An 8,664-nucleotide genomic window follows, 5' to 3' on the forward strand; every position below is an offset into this window, starting at 1 on the left:
GCTTTAGCAGTGTCCCAAAGATTATGGAAACTTGTGTCTTCATTGTCATTGGCTTCCATGAATCTTTTGATTTCAGTCTTTATTTCTTTGGTAATAGTGGAGTCATTCAGGAGTAGGTTATTTAGTTCCCATGTTTTTAGGTATTTTTGAGGATTTCTCTTGAAATTAAACTCAAGTTTACTTCCATCATGGTCAGAGAAGATGCTGGAAATAGTTTCTATGCCTCCGAATCTGCAGAGGCTTGCTTTGTGTCCTATGATGTGGTCAGTCTTCAAGAATGTTCCATGTTGGGGTGAGAAAAAACTATATCTTGTGGTTTTTGGGTGGAAAGTTCTATAAATGTCTGTTAAGTCCAATTGATTTATGGTATCACTTAGACCCTTTATCTCTTTATTTTTATGTTTTTAAAAGGTCATTTATTTGTATAAAGAACAAAGAGTAAATAATAATAGTCTGTTTTGATCAATAACCTTTTGCCATCTTTCTGCGAGCTTCATAATTCCTTGCTCATAGAAGGACCTGTCATTATCGGTGGAAAGCTGAACAAGATGCTGATTTACAGCCTCATCTGAACTGAATGTTTTACCATGCAAGGAGTTTTGAAGAGACTGAAACAAGTGGAAGTTTGATAGTGCAAGATCAGGTGAGTATGGTGGGGGGTTGCAACACATCCCATCCAAGCTCCAATCATTTTTGACAAGTGACAACACTTGTATATTGTCTTGTTGTCATGATGGAAAACAACTCCTTTTTAAATGAGCTCTGGACATTTTGGAAGACGGATTCATTCAAACTGTCCAATTGCTGACAGTACACATTCAAATGAATTGTTTAGTTCCTTGGTAGGAGCTCGAAAAACACACCACCTTTAAAATCCCACCACACTGAGAAAGTAACCTTCCTCTGATGAAAGTCTGCTTTAGATGTTGTTCGAAGTCAATTATCACAATGGAACCAATACTGTTTGCATACCATTGTAAACAATCCACTTCTCATCACCAGTTATCAGTCACTGAGGATCGTTTTCCTCATATTTAATGAGCATATCTCAAATATTTATATCAAATGATCTTCTTTGAGATCATGAAGAACCCAAATATCGAGCTTCCTTATGTATCCCAGCTTCTTCAGGTGGTCACAAATGCTTGAATAATGGGTGCTCAGTGTTTATGCAGTCATTGGTCTTGTGTAACATGGGTTTGACTTGATTAATGCCTTTATTTTGTCATGAACATCAGTGGGGCTCCCTGACTGAGGAGCATTGTTGAGAGCAAAATCACCAGCATGTAATATTGTGAATCATCATTGGCACTGACGTTCTTGTAGAGCATTGTCACCATAAATTATACACAACTTTTCACAAACTTGATTTGTGTTCTTCTCTTTATAGAAGTAAAATCGTAAAATATGGCAAGAATGCAGTTTGGTCTTCCATCTTTAACTTGCAAAATCTCCAAAACTCAACCAAATCACTTAATTTTTTCTTGTAATGAAGCTGGAACTGTCAGTCGTCAGATGATGTGGCAGTAACATAGATGCGAATGACTCTAGTACTTCCAAAGATGAACTAGCGCCACCTCCGGTAAAGATGAATAGAACGCATTAACAGCTTCCAGCTCAAGAGGCAGGTGAGGAAATACAAAGAACGTGGACTTGCTGTCATTGGCTCGCAAGATCTTGAACAAGTAACTTGTTATCTCTGACCCTTGGTTCTTTCTCAGTGAATGAGACCACTCTTTCTCACCTCACAGTTTTATCTATGATGAGACACCTCAAGAGGAGAGACCTGTTGCACAATAAACACTGATTGTCCTCCATCAAACCCCAAATCTCCTTCCCTCCTCCTCATATTCCCGGCCAAGCCCCCGGAGAGTGTGATTTACTAAGTCCAAAGTGGAATCCAGAAAACCACTTAAAAAAAAAGAGTTTCCCAATAGATTCTAATGCACGTTCCCCTCCCACCTCACTGTGAAAGACTCAGTTTGCTAGCACGCTCCAGCTTTCTGTCAGAAGGCAGATCCTTTATCTCTTTACCTATTTTTTGCGTAGATGATCTGTCCAGAGGGGATAATGCAGTGTTGAGATCTCCAACAATTAGTGTGTTGCAGTCTATCTCCCCTTTCAGATCTAACAGTCTTTCCTTCACATATTTGGGTGCTCCTGTGTTAGGAGCATAGATATTAATAAGCATTATATCTTCTCGATCTATAGAGCCTTTACTATGATATAGTGCCGTTTTGTTTTGTTTTGTTTTGTTTTGTTTTGTTTTAAGAGAAATTTTTGCCATAAGGCACATGCACTTGTCAGAGTGATGGAGAGTGATAGAGAGAAAGAAATCATCCTCCAGGGGCAATGGCCATGCCACAATTCCTTCTCTTCCATTCTCCTCTCATGATTGTGGGCATGCACGCCCACTCCCCTGGCATGAGTTTTAAATCTCTAGGTCCAGGACACAAACTGCACTTGACTATACAGGAGTACAACAATGAAACAATTATGCCATCCACTGGTCCCTTCATTGGTTATTAAAATTGGTTTTTACAGCTTGTAAAACAAGGGCTACCTTTAATTTGTTACAGTGGAATACATCCAGGTGTTTTGACAAGCCCATCAATATTATAAAAGTATTAGTGAAATAAAAATTGTACGAAGGCAAGTATCCATATTCTGAAAGCATGACAGAATGTTTAAATTTTGGAATCTCCTAGAAAAATAAGGGTACTCAAAAATGATAGCAGAATATCATACCTCTGGATCAAGATATATATATTTTTTAGAGGTTTTTCACTATAGGGTACGTGCGCTCGCCAGACAGACAGAGAGAGAGAGAGAGGCAGAAAGCAAGAAATCACCCCCTAGAGGGAATGGCCACGTTGCAATCCCTTCTCCTCCATTCTCCTCTCGGGATCTTGGGCACACACGCACATGTGCCCGACGTGGGTTTTAAGCCACCGGGTCCGGGACTCGAACCACAGTTGACTACGTGGAAGTCCAGCGACATAGCCATTGTACTAACTGCTGGTTACTTGGGTCAAGAGATTTTAACACTGCTGTATTGTCTCAATATTTAATGTCACCAAATCTGGCTATCTTAAGAGCTACTGTTTCTCTATTCAATGCATTTTAAATATTAGTAAGAAAGGTTAAATATCATCCTTTGATCTACTGCTGAATATAGAGGAGATTTTGACATGTTTCATACTCCAAGTGTATGATTTAAAAAGAAATAATTATTTTTTTAACTTTATTTATTTCTTTAAATTTGACCAGAGAGGGACAGAGAAAGAGAGAGAGAGAGAAAATGAGAAAGCAATCAAGCTGCCAGGTCCAGGACTCAAACTTCAGTCGCCCATGTGGGAGTCCAGCACCCTTAACCACGATGCCAGATGCCGGCCCCTCCAATTGTACAATTAAACATACTTTTAAGTATATTGCATGGATTGACTATAAGATATTTTCAGATGATTCTGTATATCATGTGATGCTAATAAACTGAGTGCTAAAGTACATTTAGAAGACACTTATAGATTTTACAGGCAGGAGCATTTACCAAGAAAGATATTTAAAAAGATGATGTGTTTGTGTGTGTGTGTGTGTGTGTGTGTGTGTAAATTTCATGTATACTTACCTCATGATCCTTAAGTGTAAATACATATTGGAAGATGAAAACTCTAACTTCAATTGGCCAATGCCTGACAAGCATAGAAACCAATATGATCTAAATCTAGTCTAAAAATTATTGGAATTTTTCTCTCCAATTCAACATTTCCAGCATAACCCACAGGGAAATCTGTGATCTCTTTACAGCTGTGACTTAAGGTCTTCTCCCCTTGACTTGATCTGGATGAACCCCTCCCCCATCAAAAGATGTGAGCTTACCTTAGGAAACACTCTTTTTTTGTTTTGTTTTGTGTGTAGGAATTGCTTGGTTTATATTTTTGGATTTGACCTAAGTGTATAATTTGATGCTTTTGTGGGTCAGAGCTGTAAGGTCCTGAGGAAAATGAAGACAAAGTAGTCCATAGCAGGGCTGACTCTGTGGTCCAGTAGTTAAGGCAGGTAGATCCCACATAGCTGACTATGTGGTTCAAATCCTAGCCCCAACAACTTGAATAGACACTGAGCACATGTGCATGCCAAAAATCCTAACAGGATAAAGGATAGAGAAATGGAGGAGAATGAATTGTGACATGACCATGCATCATTGAGGAATTTCTCTCTCTCTCTCTCTTTCTGTCCCTCTCTGGTGAGTGCATATGCCCTCTGATAATTCTTTTAAGAATTATTTTATTTTAAATTTATCTATCTATCCATCTATCTATTTATTTAAATTTGACCAGGGACAGAGCTAGTGACAGAGAAAGTGAGAAAGCAAGCCGCCAGGTCCGGGACTTGAACCATAGTCAGCCATGTGGGAGTCTGGTGCCCTTAACCACCATCAACCTGGTGACCTCAGCCCTCTGATAATTTTTTTAAAAAAAGAAGCCCATAGCAGTAGCCCTTAGATCCTGGTCAAGATGAGACCACATAAATTAAGTTGTTAATTGGGCTTATATATATTGCTAAAAGTAACCACAACAACTTTATTTCTTAATATTAGACTAATAGTGAACAGTAATGTAAAGCACATTGCAGGAGCTGAGGAATGAGGGGAAAGATTCCTCCAGAAATATATTGGCATGCCCCATGGGACATTTTATATGCTATCCATTCTTTGACCTCCTTTCCAACTACTGTTGGAGATTTGTACATAAAGAAAAATGCACCAGATAAAATGTACCCCAGTAATACCTCTAGATAGAACTACTATTCTAATAGTACTCCCTGAAAGTAGCAATTGCTTTCATTTTAGTTTATAAGCTTCCAGTCTTTTATTTTAAATATTATGGTAAAATACACATAACATAAAATTTACCTAATTTTTTTCCAGTTTTTTTTTTTTTTGCCATAGGGCACATGCAGTAGCCAGAGAGAGACAAAGAGACAGAGAGACAATCCCTTTTCCTCCATTCTCCTCTTGAGGTTTTGAGCACGCACATACACATGCCTGGTGGGATTCTCAAGCCACCATGTCCTGTACTTGAACTGTGGTTAGCCATGTGGGAATCCAGCATCTTAACCACCAAGCTACCTGCAGGCCCCAAAATTTACCTTGCTGGGCCAGCAGATGGTGTGGGGATTAGGGTGGCTGGGTTCCACATGGCAGACTGCACGGTTTTAGTCTCAGACCCTGTGGCTTCAAAAACATGCCAGGATCATGTGGGTGCTGTGCACAAAGTCCAAAGAGGAGAATGGAGCAGAAGGAATTGTGGTGTGGCCATTCCTATGGGGATTTGGTATGATTCCTTAGGGAGTGATTTCTCACTTTCCCTCACTCTCTCTGTCTGCAGTGAATTCATATGCCATATAGCAAAACATGTTTAAAAAGGAGAAAAAAAATGACTTTCATAACCATTTTTAAATTTACAGTTAATTAATTCAGTAATTTTTAATATATTCACATTGTTTTGCAAACAATCTGCAGAATTTTTTTCATTTTTTGTTTTTTTTCTATACCATTTTATTTTATTTTTTGAAAATTTTTAATTTTTTTTTCATTTTTTTATGCATTCGATCCCATTATTTAGCTTACAAAATGAATATTTCAACAGGTAAACATTTCTCCCTACTCCAGTTGATAAAACTATAAAATATCTTTAACAGATAACACATTTATTTGTCTCATTAATGATTTACCTCCCTATTTTTCTTCTAAATGTCCTTCCTCAGACCCTACTCTTTCACACACACTATATCTGGTATGGCTGAAGAGTATTGCATAGAGCATATGTGCCATAGTTTTTGTATCCATTCATCTGCTTGTGGGCATTTGGCTTGGTTCCATGACTTAGCAATTGTGAATAGTGCCACAATAAACATTGATGTGCAAGCACTTTTCCAATGAAGAATTCTTCTGTCCTTTGGGTAGATACCAAGGAGTGGGATTGCTAGATCATATGGTGGTTCTATTTGTAGATTTTTGAGGAATCTCCAAATTGTTCTTCACAGTAGCTGGACCAATTTATATTCCCACCAGCAGTGTAAGAGAGTTCCCCTTTCAGCACAATTTTTTAAAAAGAATTATTTTATTTTTTTATCTTATTTTTTATTATTAGTATTTAATTTGCCCAGAGAGAAACAGAGAGAAAGAGAGAGAGAAAGTGAAAAAGCAAGCCGCCAGGCCAGGGATGCAAACTGGAGTCAGCCATGTGTGAGTCCAGTGTATTAACCAACATGCCACCTGCTAGCCCCACCATTTTTTTTTTTAATCTTAGTCATTTTGACTGGGGTTAGGTGGTATCTCATTGTTGTTTTGATCTGCATTTCCCTTACAATGAGGGATGTTGAGCATTTTTTTATATGCCTTTTAGCTATTCGTATGTCATCTTTAGAGAGTGTTTTTTTTTTTTTTTAACTAATTCTCCTATCTTTTCATAGGATTGATCATCTTTTTTCGGAACAGCTGCTTTAGTTTCTTGTGAATTCTTGGTTATCAGTCCCTTATCTGAGGCATAGTTTACAAAAATATTTTCCCATTCTGAGGGCTGTCTACTCACCCTAATCACTGTGTCTTTTGCCATGCAAAAACTTCTTAGTCTGATGTAATCCCACTTGTCTATTTTGGGGATTATTGACTGTCCTTTGGGGGGTTTTATTTAAGAAGTCTTTACCTACTTTAATGTCTCCCAGAGTTTCCCCAGTGTTTTTTTTCCAGGAGCAGTTTTATAGTTTGTGGTCTCAGATTTAGATCTTTGTTTCATCTTGACTTGATTTTTATCAATGGTGAGAGGTAGCAGTTCAGATTCATCTTTCTGTAAGTGGAAATCCAGTTTTTCCAACACCATTTGTTGAAGAGGTTTTCCTTTTCCCACTGGATTGACTGGTACCCCTTGTCAAAAATCAGTTGACTGTATGTTTGGGAATTTATTTTTGGAGACTCTTTTCTGTTCCATTGGTCCACATGTCTGTTTCTGTGACAGTACCATGCTGTTTTGATTGCCACAGCTTTGTAGTATATTCTTGGGTCAGGGATGTCACCCACTCCACTCTTCTTGTGCAGAATTGCTTTGGCAATACGGGGTCTTTTATGATTCCAGACAAATTTTATGTTTGTCTTTTCTAGACCTGTGAAGAATGTGTTGGATATTTTGATTGGCATTATATTAAATATGTAGATTAATTTGGGTAGAATTGCCATTTTGATTATATTAATTCTTCCGATACAGGAACATGGGAAACTGGTGCTTTTCCAATTCTCTGAGGAACAATGTTAGGTGATCCATTTGCTTTCTTTCCATCTTCCTCTTATATGCACTATTGCTATGAACTTCCCTTTTATGATTATTTTAGCAGTGTCCCAAAGATTATGGAAACTTGTGTCCGCATTGTCATTGGCTTCCGTGAATCTTTGATTTCAGTCTTTATTTCTTCGGTAGTTGTGGAGTCATTCAGGAGTAGGTTATTTAGTTTCCATGTATTTGAGTAACTTTGAAGATTTCTCTTGAAATTAAACTCAAGTTTAATTCCATCATCGATGGAGAAGATGCTGGATATAGTTTCTATGCCTTTATGCCTTTAAATCTGTAGAGGTTTGCTTTGTGCCCTATGATGTGGTCAATCTTTGAGAAGGTTCCATGTGGGGGTGAGAAAGAAGTGTGTCTCATGGTTTGTGGATGGAAAGTACTATAGATGTCTGTTAAGTCCTTTTTATTTATGGTATCATTTAGATCCTTTATCTCTTTACCTATTTTTTGTCTTGATGGTCCAGAGGGGATAGTGCGGTGTTGAGGTCTCCAACATTTTGTGTATTGCAGTCTATCTCCCCTTTTAGATCTAACAGTCTTCCCTACATGTTGGAAGCTTAGATATTTATAAGCATTATATCTTCTTGATCGATTGGCCCTTTTACTACAATATAGTGCCCTTTGTCTCTTCGAGCAGTTTTTGTTATAAAGCCTATTTGTCAGAAATTAGTATCGCAACTTCAGCTCTGTTTTGGTTTCCATTTGCATAGAAAACTTTTTTCCAACCCTTCACTTTCAGTCTATGTAGGTCTTTATTCATGAAGTGGATTTCTTAAAGGCAACAGAGAGGGGATTTCTGGTTTTTAATCCATTCAGCCAGTCTGTGTCTCATGATTGGATAATTTAATCCATTCTCATTCAATGTTACTATTGATGTTACTGGACCTGTCCCGATGTTTAAGTTGGCCATTGTCTTAGTTGCCTTTTATTCCTTTGTTTCTGGCTGTTACTTTAGTTCTCCTGGAACAGTACTTTCTTCAGGACTTCTTGGGGAACTGGTCTGGTGTTGGCAAAATCTTTCAGATTTTGTTTGTCTGAGAAGATTTTAATCTTTTTCTCCCATATGAAGGATAATCCTGCAGAAAATGATAATCTTTGTTGAAATTGTTTCTCTCTTAGCACTTTAAATACATCTTCCCATTCTTTCCTTGCTTCTATTGTTTCTGTTGAGAGGTCCAGTGTTAGCCTGATAGGATGAGCTTTGTAAGTCACTTCTCGTTTCTCTCTTGCTAGTTTTAGTATCTTGTCTTTATCTGTGGTCTTGGCCAATCTGGCTAAGATGTGCCTTGGGGAAGATCTTCTTGGGTTGATTCTATTTGGG

Source organism: Tupaia chinensis, unplaced genomic scaffold, assembly GCF_000334495.1.
Source record: "Tupaia chinensis unplaced genomic scaffold, TupChi_1.0 Scaffold141861_1, whole genome shotgun sequence".
NCBI lineage: Eukaryota > Metazoa > Chordata > Mammalia > Scandentia > Tupaiidae > Tupaia > Tupaia belangeri.